We start from the raw sequence: 20,578 nt of genomic DNA, 5'->3' as shown, positions 1-20,578 counted from the left end.
CTCAGTTGGAGGGATACAGGCAAGTCTAACAACAATAAAATGCTTCCTTTCCCTCCTGCTCTAAACTGTTCACACATTTTGCAGTTTCTGTCTATGCTTCAGTGTAAATGATGCGATTTCCATCTAGCAGTGTAATGTAAGCAGCGATTCTGCAGCCCAGCCTCCCACCTGTGCTGTTGAGGCAGCCATGGAGGGCTTCTCCAGTGATCATAAGCAAGACTTTCACACTCAGATGTACTTGAAAATGTTACAACCCATTCCATGATTCCATGATTAGTAAAAATCCTTAAAAAAACTCAGTGTGACAGACATCCAAGATAACTCCTGTCAGGTTTGGAGCTAAAAAGGACATTAGCATGGATACTATATTGGCAGTTTTATGAAGTTCTGGATGGTGGTGTTACAAGAGGAATTCAGACTCAGCCAGCACTACTAAGGAGTGTTTCCCTAAGGAGGAAAGTTTTCTTTCTATAAAATTTCATCCATTCATACACAGACATTATGTACACAGACATGCACCATTTATACCAGTCAATCTCCATCACACCAACCTTTTTATAGGAAGACCTGCAGACAGACTTCCAGCAAAACAGAAGCTCATCAGTAACTGGATGTTATTTTACCAACCCAGTAAAAGTAGCCATCAGCAGTGAAGACGAAACCTAAAATGGCTTGGAACATCCAGAGATTCACCAACAGGACAGACAAGCTGGAGGGAGTCAAATTTTCCAAGACCTATTTTGCCATCAATACTTGGAGGGGAGTTAAGGATACAGAAAAAGAAAAATATCCCAAAGTGATCATTCGGCCAAGAGGACTTATGCTCCTAATTGCTCGTGTGCCTTTGAAAGTTCCCTACAGCTCTTCGCATTCAATTTTCTCTTATTTTGAAGATCAAAACAATGATGCAAAGTGCCCCTATTTAACTTAAGTGCTCTGACAAGGCACACAGACTATTCTTCAGCATTTGTGCTGTACGTAGCCATCAGAAAATCATATGTTTATTATGCATACAGAGCTCTCACTTGATTGGAAAGCATTTTCCAGTTTTTGCAGGGCACCCCAGCTCGGCAGCCAAGAGCACAGCTCCTCCATGGCAGACGCGGTGCGAATACTCACGGCAAGTCCCGGCAGTGTCCCTGGCTGACTGCACATTCTGACCCCTGTCCCGCAGCCTTATCCCTCTTCTGAAGCCTGGAGCAGGTGGAAGGACTCTGGAAGGTCCATGCTCTTGGCCTTTTCCTGCCCAATTGCACAAGGTTAACGAGACCTGCAGAGGAATCGCTGCTGGAGACAGGGCAACACGAGCCTTGCAGAGCATCACATCTGGAGTCCAGAGGCGCTTGCCTCCCCCACTTGCATTTGCTTCCCACTCCCTCAGATGGAGCAGGATCAGTGATTCTCCTTTGCAAAGAGCTCGAACAAGGACTGTGGAAGAAGAATAAAGGGGAAGGGAGATTTGAAAATGAAGTCTAGTTATTTTTTAATCTCATACCTGAAATTTATAGCATCATTCTCCCCTCTGAATAAACAACTATTCTGTCCCCTCCAATTACAACACACGAAGCTGACTGCTACATGCAATGTCAAATTTACACTGGTGCCTTTTATCAGGATTTCCTTTCATATTACTCTCTAAGCAATGACTTTGTAAGGAGATTAACTGCATTATATGCCACCCATTAAACAAACCCACATGTATACAACACAGCTTTTAAGAGATTTCTCTTTTCCCCAAGATGGCCCGTCCTATCTTAGAAGGTCTTGGTTTTTAGCACCGTCTCCCTCAAGCACTGGTCCACTACCACCACCACCAGAGAGGAGTTCAAGATATACCCAGTATCCATCAACACTGCCAATAAATCAGGTGGAGATAGCTTTATTATTCTTATTTCATGGGGAAATTGCTGATCAGCTCTACTTGTTACCCGAGATAAAGGCAAAAGGAAAAAATGTGGAGGCTTACAATAAAGACAAGGCATACATTTTCCAACAAAGGCATCTTCAAAAGAGAATTCCTTCAAAAAAGTTCATTTAATTTTTTCCTTAATACTTGTTCTTTTTCTAAAAGCTATTCTCTCACTACAGTTTACAAAACCCAAACTAAACAAAACCTGACAAAAACAAACAACAATCTTCCCAAGTGCCGTGCAATCCACAGCAACATAACTGACAACTTTTTATTTATTCAGTGACATGAATTGTGGCCACCATAGATGTTTTCCAAGGGACTATCTAGTTCCTGTAAGCATCATCTTTCAGGAGACTGCTCAGAGTAGCAATTTGTTTCTGAAATGGATCCCAAATACTCGGGGAGTTGGAACATGGGGGGACTCTTCCTTCCCATACACCTACCTGGTACCAGGCAGTGACACCCAACAAGAGAACCTGGGTGGGTAAAGAGCCAGTTCTTCATTGTCAGGTTCCAGGCTGCTTGCTTTGCTTTCCAACGACTTGGCTGGTTCTTCATATCAGATTGTTCCATTTCATGTTTCCTGCTCACATACACATAGCACTGTCATCTCCCCACACCCACAGATCAGAGATGCTGGAGGGGCTGTCTCCCCTTGCCAGGCCCTCCTGCCTTCCCTTGCCTCCTTGCAAGACTGTGGAATGTTCATTCTCTCAGCTTCTTTTGCTGTCTACCACATCTCTTCCACCACCTGTAGTGCTTTTCCTGGTTTCTATTGCTCTTTGCCACATTCTTTTCCTTTACTTTCTGTCCACACCCCTGGCATCCCTGAAAGTTTTGATTTTTCAGTTCTCCACCTATCAAAGCTACTCAAACAAAACACTGGAGGATGACTGACCTTGACATACAGGTCTAAGAAAAAAAAGATTTTTTAAATTACTATTACCAATAATAATATTGAATCAGTTAATAGAAAACAGATCAAATATGCTTCTCTTTTTGTAGGGGCTGAAAAAATTAAAATGCATTATGTAATTGTCCATACTTTTTCTGGGAAAATAAGAAACCTACATTCAACAACTTCATGTTCAGCTGTTTCTCCAGCTGGAAAGATGGAAAAAAAATTAGAATATCCATTCATTCTCTGAAGAGGAAGCAACCAGTCTTTACACAACACAAATTAGTTTATCTAGAACTAATATTTTATATTTAACATAGAAGCTGATCTAAGATCTTGGCTTCATCCAGATGAAAGGCTGGCTGCTTGTATATTGGCGAGGCAATCCTACTTAAGTAAAACTAGAATTGTGTAGATGGAAACTACTTCTATAGCAGCAAAATTAAGGGAAATAAAAAAATTGAAAAGTCTGAAAGCAGTCATCAGCCAAACCTTTCTTCAAATGAACATTTTCCAGGTACCAAAATGATGAAAAGGCACCATATATGCAGCCTAAAGAGTTATTGAGGTGAGGCTGTACAGTGTTCTTATAACCAGAAGTATCAAGTTTCCTTCCCCTAGGGCACCCCTCTGGGCTTTAGGCACACAAATAATGGAATAATTGCACCTGGCAAGAGACTAATGAAATGAAAATGTCCCTAAGTTACTAAAGGAACACACACACCTGTAGTAAGAGATTGATTTGCCTTCCAACAGGAACTATCCTACAATCTCTATGATCCACAGACTCTCAGAAACAAAATTATGTTCACTCCTTACAAAACAGTATTTCAGAGTGTACCATTTGCCCTCTCAGAGGGGCAGGAATGGGACACTCATCCGGTAGCAGAGATCACATATCTCCAGCAAGGAGGAGCACGGCAAACCCCCTCATTATTCAAACACCCACACGATGCTGGGGACACCAGGAGCAAGGAGTCACCTCAGCCAGGACCACCTGCAGAGGCAGTGATGGAGCCTGTGAGCTCCTGCTTGCCCTTTCCAGCCCCAGGGTAGGATTCTGCCTCTTCCTCAGCAGTCCCACACACAGAGCAAGCACCACTGCAGGTGACTTTGCCACGTGGCTTTGCTGTCCTCACACTCACACACTCAGGTGTGCCAGCACACATGCTGATACAGGGGCACATATTTCTGATCCTTTCATTTGTTGCAACACTGCATCCATGGTAAATACATCCATCCTGCTGCAGTAAATCATCATTTTACAATGGATATATACCTATATTATTACTGTAATGCTGATGTACTGAACCATTAGGATAAAAAAGCAAGCAGGTGATAAAAATGATGCAAAGACTCCCATAAAGTAAGAAACAAAACCCAAACTACTGTAGCAAACATTAGCACTGAGATAAGTAAATTAGCGATTATTCTGGAGATAAATTAGTGGGTAGATAGGAGTAGGTAAAGTATATGTGGCTGCTTGTATCTTTTCCAGTTGGGAGCTGTGAGCTGTGTCTCCTAGAATCTATGTAGTGTCAGTGCAATAATATGGATGGATATTTAAGACTAGGCTATGACCATGACTCTGAGGCAATTGCCTTCCATAGAAGTCAGCACACCAGCAAATTTCATCCTTATTAACTTCGCTGCTTTTATACATCACACTAATTAAAAACCCTACCATAAAAGTTGCTCTCAGACACTTTGCATAGAGTAAATATGCTGTGGGAATCCAGTGTAACTGCAAATTTGCCTCTAAGTAGAAAACAGTCAGTGACCCTGAAGAGATCAATTTTTAGGCTGCAATACAAGGTATCCATGGAATGGAAAGATTAACTCTTCTCAGCATTTTGAAGTATTTCAAAACTCCCAGTGAAACCAGATCTTCAGAGAAAACATACATTCTGAGTGGCTTTGGAATCCACATCTAATATATAGAGAAACCTTCAAAGCAGGTCATTTATTTGACATAATTGTGCTAACATCCCTTTAAGCTGTGCAAACCAGAAAGATCATTTCAAAATATTAACTTATTTCTTGCTATCAACAACAATGCAATTAATTCCCCTCAATAAAGATTGTTTTTGCAAAAGAGCAATAAGGTGCCTCTGCAGGGGGCATCATTATCATTAAATAATCACACCCCAGGAGACGCGAGGCACTGCGCTGCACCATGTACATTTTAGCACTCCGGAGTATGATTAGTTTGCGTTAACCACACCCCAGAACAGCTAATTGGGAAAAGACGATAAACTGAGGAGATTTCTGGATTCTTTTTCTTTTTGGAACTGACAGGGAAACCAGGAAGTTTTTAACCAGTCCTGTGGAAAAGGTGGCCAGGTGTGACCTAGCAAGGCACGGTCTCTCTATGGCTGTCACCGGAGCCCACAACGCCAGCCTGCCGTGGTAATGCACATCAATATCTGCATCCTCAAAAAATCACATGAGCCAACCCCCTCTGTGCAACAAGAGGTTAGGTTAGGACTTTGGGATGGGGTGTTTTCTTACGAAAACCAAACCAGGCCCAGCTGTTCTGCACAGATAGAATCATGGAATCATTAAAATTGGAAAAGACCTCCAAGATCAAGTCCAACATTCAACTGAATACCACCGTATCAGGAAGTGCCAAGCCTACTCACTTTCTGAACACTTTCACAGACACTGATTCCACCACTATTTATACATATGCAGGAAAACAGGCACATATTATTTTAATAGAATGGCCACTTCTTATCTGCTGGATATTTTATATCATTTTGGACAGTCTGCTGTGATATTTAGCAAATCTTTGGAAATACATGGGATTTTTTTTTAAGTACATACTTCCAGAACACAGATAATTGCTTTGCATGGTGCTGGAGTCCTGAGGACTCAGTCGTTGGGTTGGGTTTTTTTTATTCAAACCAGTGGTCTTTACCACAGAATGTATCCTGGCAATTAGATACCCCCGCTACACATGGAAGCTATGACGATTATACTCTAGATTAGTCAATTTTCCCTTGCTGAAAAGAACACGTAAGAAAATTGTGAAATAATCATCTCACAATTTGGATGTGAGTAAAGCAGAAACCACCTCATCATTCTGGAGATGAAATTCAAGCCTGCTTTGACAGCCTCAGGCACGACTTCAAAGGCAACCACATGGGCACAGGATCAGCACTGTGTATCTAGAACCACGTGCAAGGGTAAAGAAGCTCAGTGACTATCCCAGAGCGGGCCAAGCCTCGCTGCTGCGGACCGAGCAGCCCTTTTCTGGGATACTGCAGGCCTCTCCTTAGTTTCTAAAATATAAGGGAAGGGGGATTGCAGGAGAATAATAACTCCTCAAGGGATGGTGGGGACACCACAGAGATGGCCCCTGCGAGTGTGGAGGGCACACACCCAGGACAAGGCCACATGACCTGGGACAAAGAAGATCCCACAGCCACCTGAAGACTGTGAGAAACTATGGCCACAGGGAGTCCCTACTACACACAAGCCCTCTGGGGGTAGGGTATGACCCCTAGACCTGTGTGGAGAAGATTAGTGAGCAGCATTTGTTGCTTGTATTCTTAGCATGGGCTATCTCCATATTCAGTGCTGTTACCCATTTCTTGCCAAAAACTGAAAAAGACTGAAAGTTTTCTGCAACACCTTTAGGTTAGATGCACCAAGCCTTACCAAACAGCCCTCCTTCCTCCTCAGTAGCCAAGAATTTTGCTGGTGTGGGAGTGTCATTAAAGCTGTATTAGCAACGCTTCTCCCATTTATGGGTCAGACCAAGTTGAACAAAGGCTTTTCAAGAGAATAAAACAAAAATGAGAAAGGAATTAGAGATACAGTAATTCAAATGAAACAAACAATACCATGTGCATGAGCAAGCAATATACCTATTGTTAACACAGGTTATTTTATAATCAATATTTAAAGTATTTTATCAGGAGTGTAACTGATACTTCATGACTATGTATGTGCAGCCAGTAAGGTATAGATTTATAAATATGAGGGTTATCATAGCTTCAGTGTAGCAAGGCACAGCCGTTTTAAAATTGAAATTCTCAGATTTTATCTTTCCACAGGATAATGTAACTTTACAATTACTTAGCTCATAAAGAACTAATTTCATTCAGCTTCCAATAAATACTTTCAAAATAGGAGTCTATAGCAGGATTTCTTGAGTGGTCGAATCATGAACAATAACCGTCATAAAGACTTTGAAGGAAAGTCTTGATAATGAGATTAATACCTGCAGGCTTCCCTCACAAAGATTTAGTTTTATAAGCAATTAATAATAACCTCCTTTTTCTATTTTTTTTATATTACAAAGAAAATAAGTTATTGATTTCAACTGCAAAAATAACTATTTGCATAACACTGTTGATTGTATGTTCTACTAGCACAATCAGGATTAATTGAAGCAAAATATTTTATTATTTTTAAATGGGTAAAGATTTTATATATATTAGCATTTGAATCTGATTAGAACGGTCTGTTTACCAGCACTATTAGGAGCACAGCTCATATTACCATATTCAATCCACACTATGGCATAAAGCCTTCCTGTTGACACCTCTGTACAGTCTTGTGGGCAGACCTTTGAAAGCATTCCTAAATTTTAAATATGACAAGTACTAGCAACTATTGCTCAGCTCTTCTTATATTCTAGATATGATGTTCTTAATCAAATATTGTGAGTGAAAACATCAGGCAGTCAATAATCTATGGGAATTTTGCCACTGATTTCCATTTTATCCACCTGATAAACCCCATTCTTACCTCCATGTTTGAATGTGGGAGGAAGCTCACCCCGGAGAAGGGCAGCCAGAGCATCTAAGTGCAGTCTATGTAAATTGCTGATGGAGGAACATCCCCTGCCTTTAGGTAGTGCTTCTGCTCTGGGGAGGGAAGTGTCAGATGCCACAAGTTTGACAACCTGGATAAACCTCTGACCTGCAACAGGGCAAAGCCAAAACACTGTGATGAAATAATGTAATTCCCACCATACTTCAACTTTCTCAATTGGGCATATTTCTAAACAGATCACATTTACTATGAAACCACATCTAAACTTTATTTCACATTTAAATTGCATGCATGGTTACCTTTTTTTGTGAGAACAGCTTTTCTGCGAGTACAATGGTTTCAAATGTAAAACTGAGGCAACCCAGTGATACCCCTTTTAAGTCGATGAACTAGCCATGCAATATACTCTCTCATTTAAAAATTTATATTCATACTCAGGTTCTCAGTCTGAGTAAATACCAAATTCTTTCTGGTTCCCAGACTGAAAGACCTTTTTCTGTAGCTTATTTTTAAAATTAATTCATCATGAACCAAATGACTGACATCACACTGAGCAGGAGCTTTGGTAGCATCTTTTCTCATCTGATGCTTCCCTGTAGCCACCAGCAGCCAGACAGCACGTGTGCTTTGCTGGGCCAGGTGTCTGTGAGAAATAAAAGGCATCCTCTGCTTGAAACAGCAGCACTGGATTGCTGTAGCTGGAAAAGGGGGGAATTCTACTACATGGATCACTTCATGTCCATGGTAAGAATTTACCTTATGATCCCCCACTCAGTCACCATCAGAACATCAGAGCTTGTTTTTTGTCTGGCTGGGTTATGCACAGATTTTGGACTGTCACCAATTCAGGACAGGGATCTCATCTGATCTGTTTTCTCATGTTTGCTTTCCCTGACCAACTCCCAGCTGAGATAGATGCAATCAGAGACTTAACAAGAGAATTTTCAAATCTTCCCTTGGCAATTAACATAAAAATTTTAAAAAAGAGTAGAAAAGAGAACCTTGGGGAGGGGCAAGAGGAAGTGTCAAGAATCATGGACATTAGGTTTTAAAGATGAGTCCTGTCTAGGACCATTTTTTGCCCCCGTATTTGACTGGCTCCACTTGCTAGCAGGAAAAAGAATTTTAAAATCAAACAAGTATAGCAGGTTCTTGAATTTCAGCTGGTTTGAATTTTTTAAATCTCTGATAGTCTGACTAGTCATCCAACATGAATAGAAACAAAATAAAATGACATGGGACCAGTCCACAGGCAGATTAACTATAGGCACAGAAAGCACAGAGAGAAAAATGCAGCAAGAAATTAAAGGAAAATTCTAAATATCTAATAAATCTGAGAACTTCATAAACATTTTACACAGAAGAAAGAAACAAAATATGGCAACTAAATTATGCATTCAGAATCGTATGCTTAACTGGGATACTTCACACTTGGATTTTGGTGAATGCCGCTTTTAATTCCATTGCAGATGTTCGTATTCATAACACGACTATGCCCAAATTTAGCCAATATCAAACTGCTTTTATATGTATACTACAAATATCAAATGCCTGCAAAAGAGGCAAGAATTTAAAAGTAGAGAACATAAACTGGACTGTGAAAGAGGAAAAGGAGAATAGATGAAAATCATTTTTAGAAACATCAGTCCTTGGAAAAATCACTATTAGCAAATTATCAGTTGCTTCTTCAAATAATAAGACTTTTAATCAATATGCAAAAAAATAATCAATTCCATCTCTCTTTTTTTTATCCTTCTTTCTTTTGCTCTCATATTTTATGTACAGTAACTCACATTTCTCAGCCCACTGTGTAGCTATGAACTGAAATCAAATATTCAGACAGTAAATGAAGCTGCAGTTTGTATTTATAATGCTCCTATAACTATGTATATATATATTATACAATCTCAATCTCTGTTAAAAAAAGCAGTTCAATAGAAAGAGATCATTTTATTAAAAAATCATGAATGCAACTGCACTCATTCAACCTTAGAAATGCTTTGATGGCTTTTCAGCGCTGCAATATATTTAGATGGGAATATGTCATTAATATAAACAGCAGAATAGAAACTATTAAACTAACACAATTTAAAACTGAGCAAACCTGAGTATTTGATTAAAGTTTTTGTGCATTCTATACACTTGAACAGGTAACATAGAAGCATAATATTTTTGTTGATTTTTAATTTGTTAGAAGTATTACAACTGAAAAGCTAAATTTTCCAGTAGTTTGTATTTAGAAATTAAAAATCTGGTCCTGTAGGAACTTTTTTAGTCTTATTTTCCAGGCTATACTCTGAATTTCAAGCGAAGTTTAAGACAGAAAGCAGTAATGATGCACATTATAGGAACCATCTCCTTTGTTACAAGGCAACACTAAATGTGCTGAGTTTGAGCCAGCGTACATTTGGTAACTTTCAGTGATAAGGACAAAATCCAATTCCATATATACTTAATGCACAAAGAATTTTTCAGAAGACTTGCAAATAAAACACTATGGTTAGAAAGGTCATCCATTAATATGTAGTCAAGCCTTTAATGGATGTGTTTATTTTTCCAGACTGAATAATTAGCCAAGCATTTCTTCCCCCAGAATAACATTGTATTGCATAAATGCAGAGAATTGCTTACTAAAAACAGTTTAAATTACACCTTGCATGCAGTACGTGCAACAACTGTGCTCCTCTCTCTAGGATATTAGGGGTAAATTTTTAAAGCAGTCCACAGAACATAATCTTGTTATTTCCTAACTGGATTTGTGTGCTTAAGACTCACACACTGCTTTGAAAAATTACCCCTTCAGAAGATTGACCTGGGCAAGGAACAGGAGTTTTAAACCTGGATTGAAGCAGAAGTTGTAACCCAGCTTGGCAGCAAAGGCTGGCTTAGCAAAACAACTTGCTGTAGTCATACTACTGTTTGAATGGCCAAATTAAAGAAACTAATTCTTATTCTAATCACATCCAGTGGAATTCTGATATGCTGACACCCAAAATTATGGCTCTGTCATTAGAAAGAGAATGAGTGGGAATGTTTTGAAATTTTTTCTGTAAATTATGAAATAGACAGGGGCCTAAATGACAAGATATGACACTTTTGTTTTTTGATTATACAGTTAAAAGTTTTTAGTACTCAGCTTCATTTCAAGGGTGAATCACATCAGAATGGATCTAATCCAAATGAAATACCTTTAAGATTCTTACTTCTTCAACTATTAGAGATCTATCATGTCTCCTGCATGAAGCCTCATTTTCGTGTTAGAACAGATGGGCAAAATTGTCATTAACAGAAACTGACAACTCTAAAACTGAAATATAGATTTAGAAAGAAATCTAATGAATTAAATCAATGTTATTGCAATGAAAGCCAAAGAAATTAATAGTGATTTGTAAAGTTACCCTCTATTTTAACCTCAGTATATTTTAGTCAGTGTGATTTTACATTCACAATACCTTTTCAGACTCATTGTTAATGTCTTACTGTGTAATACACTCTTGTCTTAATATATCATCCACTCTTAGGAGAGTAGGACTTTGGGCTCCATTCAACCAGACCAGCCTGCAAGATGCTGAGAAACATGATAAATCCAAATTTGGTTGCATTTTCCCCTGTCCTGCAGCACAGAGGCAGTGGCACTGAACTTTCATGCACTTGTAGAGCAGACTCCTATGGCTACACATTTCTAATCAAAATTATTTACAAGGATGGATGTGCTCACTTCAAATAAACACTCAGCTTTTCTAAAAGCTCCTTTAAAGCATATGGGTCATTTATTTCCAGCCCTTTAGCTCCAAAATAAAATATTTTCCAGCTAGTATCTCTTTCTAGATTTGTGGGGGTGGGTTTTTTTCATTTGCGTAGTCCTACAACAATTAAGATTTTTGATATAGCACATATAAAGCCCTGAACAAGGACAAGTACCTTCACATTGTCCAAGGACACTTTGTTGTGAAACTATGGAAGCTACAAGGCAATATATCAGATGGTTATAAATTAATTATCGGAGTCAAAAGACTCATCCCAAGTTGCAAAGGGAGCAGAAGCAACACACCCAAAAGCCCTCCCAGGCTAAACAGCTGCAAACTCTGCTAGTCAGAACTGCTCTCACCCTGCCCATGCTCACAAAACTGCACAAGTCTTGGCTTAGACAACTTTCTACAAGATAACTGTTTTCCATTTAGCCCTTTTTCTTTCTCAAATAGAAGGGTTTCTTTCCACAATCTGCAAGGAAAGAAAAAGCAAAATTCCATACAACCCCTTTATTTTTGTATGTACAGGTAGGCAGCTGCATGGAGCCTCCATTCCTGGAGCCTTCTTCCCTGAGAAGCCATCTGCACACAGTCCTGAGTAACATGGTCTCAGGGACCCTACCTGAGCAAGGAGGTTGGACTAGATGACCTCCAGTGGTCCCTGCCAACCTTACCTGTTCTGATTTAATAGCACCAGTGTGTATTCATATTGCAAGGCTAGAAGTAAAAAAAGCAAAACATGAACTGCACAGCTGAAATACCAGAAATGGTGCTAAAAGCTCACACCCATCAGCCTGACGGAGAATTCAACAAGAGAAATGAGGCTTGTGTCACTGGTGATACTAAACTTGATTTAAGAAAAAGAAAAGTAGTGTGCTTGGTTTCTTTGTCAGTACCAGGAAGGTTTCAGAAAGGGAAGAAAGGCAATATTGGAGCTGAATCCTTTAAAGCCAAAGACCTGCCATTTTCAGCTGTATTTCAAACCACAATGTCATAAAAACTGTAGCTTTGAATGTCATGTTTCAGCAACTGTTTATAATGTCATGCAAGACCAATAACATATTTGATTGTAAAAAGTATTTGTTCAATTGTCTATTTTAACAAATAAAATCTTGACTCAGTATTTCCTACTAACAGGTTTATATCACTTCCTGGTCCTTACTTTCTTAGCATCTCTTGACTCCCCTGCTTTTATAAACCCGGCAGTTTTCTTGCATCTTGCTTTCACCTTCTTCTGTAGTGGGTAAAGGCAAGAGAGAAGTCCAAAGGGGTGTGCAGACTGCAGCACATTGGTCAGGCATGGAGATGACAACAGGCAGGGTGAGAACTCTCCTCATCTCACCCTGTGATCACTGAGTCAGCAACAGGCAGAATATTTCATCTCAGTTCCTATCAAGATCCTTAAAGAGTCTCAAAATACATTCATGATACTGGGTTGGGAATTTGCTTACAGACATAGGCTTCGGACCTCATCCAACATGACTGAAGAGTCATCAGCTGACTGACAACTCGCTCACCATACACGCATGCAAAGCAGCAAACAAACATCAACCACTCTGAAAAATAAGGTCTGTGGAAGAGAAAAAATCAGAAAATTATTTCAGAAGCTCAGAGACTTAATAATGAAGGCAGTGTTCAAAAGATACTTAAAGAGCATTACAGACAGAGTAAGGGTTTAAAGCGCTATTTTTAGTAATGTTCAATAAAACATGCATCTGCTATATGTTTTTAATTTCATGAGGAAGCTTTTTCTTCGTGACACTGCAGCGGGCTTGTCAAACTTCAGTCTAGTACAAACCATTTGATTGAAAAGTGCGACAGAGACACAAACAGGATACCACCTCCAGAAACCTCTTTTTGTTTCCAAAAATTTCCATTTGGGTTCAGAGGCTGATGATCAAGCCAAATAAAAATACAGTGTGCCACTGAAATGAAGATGTTTTATTAAGAGCAATCTCTTGCCAGCAATATCCGTTATTCTCCCTACGTGCAGCAAACTCGCCCATACATTTTTTAAATGCAACTAACCTTATTTTATTAAGCAGATCAATCTAGAGTAGAAAGTGTGATTTTAATTGCAGGTTTGTGTGTAGCATAAGATTTGGCTGGGAATTCACCACACACTTTCCTGGGGGGGCTAACCACTCCAGACCCCACCACGCTGCCCGAGTTTCCCTGCGCTGACGGAGCACCACAGGCAGGTTTTAGGTATTCAGCACACCCCTCACCTTGCCTTGCTCATGCATTTGCCCCCCAATTTACATGCATTACACCCGTGGTGCCGTGCCAGCCCTGAGCCCTTCCTCGGCTGCCCAGCCTGTCACTGGCCCCATTGGTCCTGGGGGCTCCCATGGGGGGTGGGGACACCCCGAGACCCCCACAGCAGGGAGGGAGAGCCAGAAAGGGGCACTGGATCTTTGCAGCCGTGTGCCACAGCCTCTGCTTCCCCCAAAATGGACGCGAGGCAGTGATCTATTTTACTCCGTATGATTAGTGCTAGACTAACTGCTCAAAGGAAAGCCAACACTACTTCACTAATTTAGTCACATACAATATTAGATCTTTGATATATGCCTTATGTATAGCCTGCATTACCTTCTACAGACAAATACAAAAACATGGTCAACATTTGCAGTAAAATTATCATAGAAATGCCATCTGAAACCTTATTTCCTTTTACAATGTGCATTTCACAAATAACTTGTATTAAAATTATGTTTTACAGGGCAGAAATAGAAAACAAATACTCCTAGTAATTTAAACAGGCATTTGCATAACATGACTAAAAACATGTTAGAAAAAGAGTTCTGCAGCTGGAAGAATGAGGTAAAAATACAGATACAGTGATTTTAACACTGAATGTAAAAATGCCTTTTAGCTGCCATAATTAGTGAATTAAAGTGTACTTTCATCAAAACCATTCTAACTAAGATTACTATTATTGTTCTCACACACTGCTTCCTGCTTGTTCAATAGCACAATAATAGTAACAGGTAAATCACAGATTTCCAGAAAATCTCTTCACTGAAGCATCACCCCAAAATATTACCTTGTTCAAGCTCCCACCTTGCAAAAGCCACTTCCTCTCATGACAAATTGTTATTTACAAAGCCACACTCTTGCTCAAAGTGTTTTAATATTAATTATGCCTTTTGTTTAAAAACTGGATTACCCTGTGACACTGGGGAGTTTACAGGAGCACACGGAGCAGAGTGATGCCAAACCCAGCAGCTTTGGGGACTGGGAGTGCTGTGGGTGGGTGCCAGCCAGATGCTGCTCTTGGTGACAGGAAGGAAGGTGTCATTCATGACTGGGTGAAATTATAAGTAATTAGGGAAATATTTTCTACAAGAATAAAAGAGGAAATTGAGGCAGATGCATGGTGGCTGCAAGGGCAATCAGGAGCAAGTCCCACTGGAGGAGGGAAGGAAAGAGGCAATGGTCACTCCTGGGAGCTGAAATAAGATTATCAACAGACTTCAGACTGGCCACATCAGATCCCACCTTAGGCAAAATTGGATTTGGTATTTTAAGCCTTCTGGTACAAAATTCTTCTATGGAGAACTACTCTGATGGTCTGTAGGAACTTGTAGTTCTCATTTAAAAAAATTGTGCTATTCTCTACAACACAGAGATTCTTAAATATTTAAAAGCCTCCTCCATTGGTTGTTCATCAGATTGATTACGATGCATATTTCAGCAGTTTTTTTCTAAAAATGCTCATCAGAGGATCAAGAAACGAGGTGTTCTGTGTGCTCTACATTGATTCACACTATTTCATTTTAATTCCAAAATACTGAATTCAGAAAACTGCCAAGAAAACAAAGCAGGAAATGTTTGTGTTTTGCTGTATGTTGCATATGCTCTATGGTAACCAAGAACACAAAAGAAATAGATGATGTTGCATTTCTCAGCCTATCATTCACTAGCAAGCAAGCAGAGGAATAAAAACCAGAAGCACTGTAACTTTCCTCAGAGTACCTGCATATTTTTTCTTCTAACTTGGTAGAGAACAGAAATCTGCCAAGCTTCATATGCTACTTACCTTGTTGGAGCTCTCTCATTCAAATTAAATTTAAGAATAATTTCACCTCCAAAAGAATAAAGCCATGCATATGTCCTGAAAATTAGCATCAAACTAGCCCAGTTTAAATACCTTTGTGAAGGTCTTGGGTTAAAGAGGGTGGTGTTCCTTTACCTCTACCTTTGTGAGAAAACTTCAGAACCAAACAATCTTGTTTAGCTTGTGCTTTCAAGGATACAGGTCAAATGTATCTTACCACCAACATAAATCTGACATTCATATTGCCTTTGAGGCACTGGATTCCTGCTGCATTACTTTCCCCCCTAAATCACCTTCAGAAAACACGGTAACAATAGTTAAATGCATTTATTAGTGATATCTTGGTGATTTAGGGGCAAAGAAATGTATTCTTGACACTGCATATTGTCAAATACAACGTCATCAAAACCAAGCATTACCCCTCAACCCAGAAACTGGCTTTAAGATATAGAGAGCTGGGATGAAACTCATTACAAAATTACAAAAGGGCTTCCTTATCCTTCCTTCCACCCAAAGTAAACCTTTACGCAGGAATAGCCTTCTAGGGATCTTCCATCCCACCCCTCCATGTTTGAAAATAGATATCATTGCACCATAGTGGTTCTAATTTTGTTTTTACTCTAACTGAAGAGCATGGAACAAAAGCAGGTTTATTTCATTCCATTAATATTAAAGGTGGGTAGGCAATGGTGCCTTTCTTGTGTTATCAGCAGTCTCAACACTAACCAACAACACTTACATTCGAGGCTATGCTACAAAAACATTAAAGCTGATTTCTGTTCACTGACACCACTGCAGTTCTTTCAATGATGAAATATAGTGTGAAGAGCACCTTTTTTTCTACTATTTTAGCCCATTAGAGGTGACAGTACTTTTAGCAGGCTCCAGTACAGGTGCTTTGGTAATAAAGATTTTTCTAGCAAACAAAGGTGACCACAGGTGTTAACATGTACTACTGACAAAAACATTCAGAAAGTCAATTCTCAGTCAAAGAAGAATAATTTAAACTGAAAAGCGAAAGGTAAGCACCCTAGGCAAGGTATTTTCTTGCCTCCCCAGTACATTTTAAGGACAGATAAAGGCTATTTTGCAGAAGAAATACTTCAGAAACAAAAAAAAAAAAAAAAACAAGGCCTCAAAAATAGCCCCAGGAAGAAAAAATTAGCTTTCCAGTGCTGTGTCAGTTTTATGCCCCTCATCTAAGCAGTTCAAATGAACTTGCACTCAAATGTTATTAGATATTGGTGCCATGGCATTTATATTTCCAAGTATGCAAGGGACACGTGCACACGAGCAGAAGCACCAGGTCTACAGGGCACCATTATATTCCTGTTTATTTCCCCAGTTAGAGCAGGCTACAAATGCATGCTATTGATTGTTATTTGTCTCTTCACAGACATTCAACCTTAAAATTTTTATCTTTCCTTTGTAATTTTTCTTATTTTAATATTCTCTGTCATCAAGAGTGCTACTAGTCTGATTATTTCTTAGCTTGCCTCCCCCTCATTTGAAAGAGTTTCCACCCAAACCTGTTTGGTTCAAAATGTTAGTGACCAAAATTTCACCCTTGAGAAATGAGAAGTGGAGAGACCAATGGTAGTGAAGAATTTGAAAGTCCCCCAAGTCCATTTCCAAGAAATAACCATTTGCTGTTTCCACCTCCCAGTCCACAAGAAATTCAGTGGGCAAAGTCAAGGCAAAGACCCCATTCATCTTTCCTTTATGTTTGCAACACCAATTGCAGCTCTGAATTGATAAACTGTTATTGATGTTAGAGATCAATGAGATTAAGCATGTGCTTAACTTTAATCACATAAATAAGTCCATTTCTGAATCTGGGCAGCATTATCCATCACTGGGCAGAACTAAGCTCTTTCTGGATAATTAACACTTCATTTGCTTTGCCATGGTCAGTGGTCCTCACATGTGGTATGAAGAATTATATATATTAAGAGCCTGGTTCAGAATCTAGAGTCAAGGATATTCTTATCTGACAAAGTTTATCACATCAGGGAACAGTCTGAAATTATTGGCATTGTTCAGTCCTTGCTTTGCTATAGTGATGGAATGCCAGTCTGCAGAGTCAAGAAGAATGAAACCTGGGCAGAGGACCTGAATGAATTACTATTTGTGTAATTAACCAAGCTCTGTGAATCCCACTGCTGGATTCAGTTTTCCTTCTCATTAACATTTTTTTACATTTTCTGTATAAAAGTCTTCGATTGCACACTGAATAGATTTTATTCCTCTCAAAATAAAATATTATAGTTAAAACTGTTGAGTTCCCATCCCAGAATTTAAATCAGGTAGAAATACTCTTGTGTAAAAGATCTGATCATTTTATCAGTTTGGTTTGGTTTTGGGGGTGTTTTATCATAAAGTTAAGCATATTCGACACACTAGGAGAATTTAGTTTAAATTTCTAATTATTCAAATACAGACTAAATGCTGCTTTATTACTTAGTATATCTTCATTAATTATCAGTGTTGAGGATGCATTTTAAGAAGTTCAGGAAGTTTTGAAGGCACTTCTTTTAGTGGCACAAGAAAATTCAAGTTTTTAAGAACATCGTCATGATTAAATAAACATTTCATTTTATGCTTTAATTTTAACTCAGCTGAGTCGACAAGACAGAGTGGTAAAGGAGTCTTCATGGATAAAATTATCCAAGAAGCAAACACAACTGAAAAAAATACAAAACTTGCAAATACTTGTGTTTTCCTCTAATTGCTTAGAAATCAACTGCTACAGGACATAAATATCTGAATTGATTTTCAATGCTAGACACCACAATTCTGAAAGGGAAAAATGATTTTTTTTTTTTTTAATTTACAAGCTGCATATAAAATTCGTCACACATTTTGATCCCACTTAAGCAAACACTAATGTTCTTTACTGGGGAACACAACACCCTGTTCACCTCCTGACCCACTGGCCTCTTGGAAAACAGGACTGTGTGATCATTTCAAGAGCTGTGTTTCACTTATGGATTAAAATAAGAGAAAAAAGTTGTCACTCACAAGAACAACCATCTTGGTGCAAGCCCCTTGATCACATACTGTTAGCAACATAGCTCTGGATGTTTAAAGGAAATGATCAGTGAGCAGACCACACTCTGGAAATATTTCCACACATTCACATATGGCTGAATCCATGAAAAAACAAAGCTTGGAGTTCTCCCCCTCTGGTCACAAAGATACCTTCTTTATTAGAAATAAATTAACAAAAGTGACTTTGCACTGCTGGTGTTGCCAGGAAGCTCTTACAAAACACAAGTATCAAAGAACAAAATCCCCAGCCCTCAACAGTGCATGGAGGGTTTGGGAGCCCAGCCTTGGTCTGGAGTCAATCACAGCTTTAATGGCCCACATTTGCACCGATTTGCAGTTGGGAAATAGGAGACTTCACCAAGCACATTGCACAAGCAGCTGATCTCCAGCCTGGAGATGTTCTGGGAGCCAGTGAAACAGGACAGTGAAAATGCACTCCAAGTACAGGAGGGGAAGTAAAACAGTAAAATACAGCACAAGCACATTGACTGAATGTAGGTGCACAGGACTTTGTCAACTGTGTGTCCATGCCAACACGAAATTGCTACGACACATCCGGACACAATCCATCACTCAACGGAATGTGTCTCATGTGCCATGAAGGACAACAGGCAGCAGATAAATCTGGTCTAGTCCATATGGTGAGGAAAAAAGCCTTTTTCCCCAGCCTAAAGATTAACAGCAATTGTCAGAAATCTTAACAGAGGCCAATGTAAAGATAATTTTAAACTTACAGAAATTCTTAAGTGGTTCATCATGCCTTGTCATGAAGTAATAACCACATGAAAAAGCTGGATTTAGTGTTAGACAGTCTATGGGGGAAAAAAAAGGGTGGGGGGGAAGTATTAAAAAAAAAATGAAAAATAAGAATACACTTAAAGCTGAATTGGCTGGTATTTCCCAGTGGTCTCAACAGCCCAACAGAGCAGCAGCAAAGCCACTACCCAATGTTAAAAACAACCCACAAAGACCAACACACACAGCCCAGAGGCAAAGCCCAGGAACACGTCTGCATTACCTCCGAGCTGAAGCACTCCATCGGCAGGCTTCAGCCTCCCAGGAAAACACACCACAGTGCTCAGCAGCTATTTCTATTTCTAACCTCTGGTTTTCTTCCTTTTCTCCCCTCTTGCTTCTCCTAGTGTACAGCCAGCGTTTCCAGCAGCCTTCTCCCTCCTCAGTCAGTGCCAGCCTCCAAAACACTTCTCACTTTTTTCTCTCGTCCTCTTTGCCCTCATTTTATTCTTTTTCCTGACTTCTCTATTGCAACACAAATGCCCTCATATCACCATGATTATACCTATAAAAAAGGTTGCTTAAAAGTGTGTAAATCACCCATGATATTTAAAGGGTGTCATTTTAGGATATGGGGGGGCTGGCTTGGAAAGAGAAGGAGCATGGCCCAAGCCAGCAGCTGAGCCACCAGGTAGTGTGGATGGGCTCCTTGGGAACACTAGAGCTGGACACCAAAAGAAGGCAAGAGAGGACCTCACCAGGACTTCCCATGGCCCTGGATCACACCCAGCATGGGCCACAGAACTCATAAGTAAATCAGTAATCCCCCAGAAATGCCCCAAGCCACAGCAGCAGTAGCCAAAATTGGGCAGAAGCAGGGCAAGCAGCAAGTAATGCCTCCACACTTTGGTGGGGCATTACTGCACTGAACATGGCCATGATTAGTCCCCAGAACTGCATATACACGTGATGTTTCTGAATATAAATAAATAAATACATATATATAAGAGAGAGATTTACAGTAAGAAAAACACAGCCTGCTACAGAGATTATATGAGCAGAGGAAGCATGCCAAAAGTGGTTGCTGTTTAATTTCAGCATACATACTGCCTCAGGTACAAACAAAAGTCTCAAGAATCCCATTTAAAGCTCTAATCAGGCTCTTCATTCATTTTCTAATTGGTAGAGCATGATCCTACAGCATCCCAATGAAGAATCAGGAAGAGAAGAGATGCAGGTCCAGGCTGTGGTCCACCTGCAACACACTCAACACACCACAGACATCTGAGGTAGGACTTCACCCAACCTGCAGCACCACAAAGCATAGAAAGCACCTTACCAGGAAGGCTGAAGACAGACAGCCACCCCACAACAGACCAGACAGC

General features: G+C 39.7%; 1 long non-coding RNA gene across 3 annotated transcripts in view; it reads right to left on the bottom strand.

Moving 5' to 3' along the window:
• Positions 1-57: 57 nt before the first annotated feature.
• The window catches only part of LOC138117165 (uncharacterized), a 41,517-nt gene continuing 20,996 nt past the window's right edge, over positions 58-20,578 (bottom strand). For all 3 annotated transcript variants that reach the window (XR_011154547.1, XR_011154548.1, XR_011154549.1), the window contains exons 2-5: positions 7,569-7,742; positions 6,474-6,587; positions 2,356-2,495; positions 58-1,428 (exon numbers count right to left, since the gene is read on the bottom strand). This is a non-coding gene — a long non-coding RNA (uncharacterized lncRNA). The remainder of the gene's footprint in view (positions 1,429-2,355; positions 2,496-6,473; positions 6,588-7,568; positions 7,743-20,578) is intronic.

The sequence above is a fragment of the Aphelocoma coerulescens genome, chromosome 11 (genome assembly GCF_041296385.1).
Source record: "Aphelocoma coerulescens isolate FSJ_1873_10779 chromosome 11, UR_Acoe_1.0, whole genome shotgun sequence".
In the NCBI taxonomy this organism is placed as follows: Eukaryota; Metazoa; Chordata; class Aves; order Passeriformes; family Corvidae; genus Aphelocoma; species Aphelocoma coerulescens.
This window is presented reverse-complemented; position numbering and strand designations above follow the sequence as displayed.